Here is a 1942-nt window from a genome sequence, read left to right on the forward strand (position 1 = left end):
CAAAATAGATTAGACCAGAAAAGAAAGTCCCTTGCCCACATACTAGTCAAAACATCTACCGAGCCATCTTTTCAGCCTGGCTAAATCTACAGAACAATGAAAAATATTAAAAGCTAAAAGAAAAAGGAAGACTAAGAAACATATAAAGGTAGACTTATTATAATTATATCTGACTTCTCAATGAAGAATCTAAAGGCAGAAGGGCCTGTATAATGCAGACTCTAAGAGGCCACAGATGCCAGCAAAGACTATTATACCCAGCAAAACTTTCAATCACCATAGATGGACAAAATAATATATTCGATAATAAAACCAAATTTAAGCAATGTTTATCTACAAATTCAGCCTTACACAGGGTGCTAGAACGAAAACTCTACCCTAAAATTGTCAACCAGACCTGCAGCTCAGCACTGCTGCTGGCGTTCAAGATGTCGACTAAGAATTTCCGAGTCAGTGACGGGGACTGGATCTGCCCTGACAAGAAGTGTGGAAATGTAAACATTTCTTTTTTTAGGAGAACCAGCTGTAACAGATGTGGTCGAGAGAAGACAGCTGAGGCCAAGATGATGAAAGCTGGGGGAACAGAAATAGGAAAGACACTGGCAGAGAAGAGCCGGGGCTTATTTAGTGCCAATGATTGACATTGCAAAACTTGCAGTAATGTGAATTGGGCTAGAAGATAAGAGTGTAACATGTGTAATACTCCAAAGTATGCTAAATTAGAAGAAAGAACAGGATATGGAGGTGGTTTTAATGAAAGAGAGAATGTTGAATATATAGAAAGAGAAGAATCTGATGGGGAATATGATGAATTTGGACACAAAAAGAAAAAATACAGAGGGAAAGCAGTTAGTCCTGCATCTATATTAAAGGAAGTCGAAGATAAAGAATCAGAGGGAGATGAAGAGGATGAGGATGAAGATCTATCTAAATATAAGCTAGATGAGGACGAGGATGAAGATGATGCTGATCTCTCAAAGTATAATCTTGATGCCAGTGAAGAAGAAGATAATAACAGAACAAAAAGCAATAGGCGGAGCCGCTCAAAGTCACGATTGTCTCACTCAAGGTCTTGATCACGCTCATCCTCCCCCTCAAGTTCAAGGTCCAGGTCCAGGTCCAGTTCAAGAAATTCTTCCAGCTCACAGTCCAGGTCTCACTCCGGTTCCAGAGAACATTCCAGATCCCGTGGTTCAAAATCAAGATCCAGGTCTAGGTCCCACAGGGGATCTTCTTCCACAAGAAAAAGATCTTACTCGAGTTCTTCATCATCTCCTGAAAGAGACAGGAAGTGGAGTCGCTATAGACCTTCTTCACCAGCTGTTCGAAAAAAAAGACGAACGAGATCATGGTCATCCGAAAGGCACCACAGGTCATCCTCCGGATCAACCCATTCTGGTTCCTGTTCAAGTTCAAAAAAGAAATAATGTATTAAAATTTACATCTTTAAAAAAAAGTTAACCAGAGCTATGAAAACAGAGGTAATAAATAATTCTAGAACAGAAATATCAAAGGGTGGGAAACACACACACACACATACACACACCTCATCACCACCACCACCAATAACTAAATAGTATCAACAATCATTGGTCATTTGATATCTCTCAATATCAGTGGTCTCAGTTTTCCAATAAAAAGACACAAAACTAACAGAAAGGATTCTAAAACAGTATCCAATGTTTTGTTGCATCTAAGAAATACACTTCAATATCAAAGATAGGCATTACCTTAGAGTAAAGGGTTGGAATAAGGTATGCCAATAAAATGGGAGTTAAGAGACAAGCTTGTGTAGCCACTTTACTGTCTAACAATCTAGACTTGAAACCAAAATTAATCAGCAGGGACAGGGAAAGACACTTTGTATTAATCAATGTAAAAACCCACCAAGGTGACAATTCAGTTCTTTACATATATTCTCCAAACACAATGGCAATCAAAT

At 38.7% G+C, this 1942-nt stretch overlaps 1 pseudogene; it reads left to right on the plus strand.

Moving 5' to 3' along the window:
- Positions 1 to 428: 428 nt before the first annotated feature.
- Positions 429 to 1427, plus strand: LOC114622678 (annotated as a pseudogene).
- The last annotated feature ends 515 nt before the right edge of the window (positions 1428 to 1942 follow it).

This window comes from Grammomys surdaster, unplaced genomic scaffold (genome assembly GCF_004785775.1).
Source record: "Grammomys surdaster isolate TR1022 unplaced genomic scaffold, NIH_TR_1.0 191, whole genome shotgun sequence".
Classification (NCBI taxonomy): Eukaryota; Metazoa; Chordata; class Mammalia; order Rodentia; family Muridae; genus Grammomys; species Grammomys surdaster.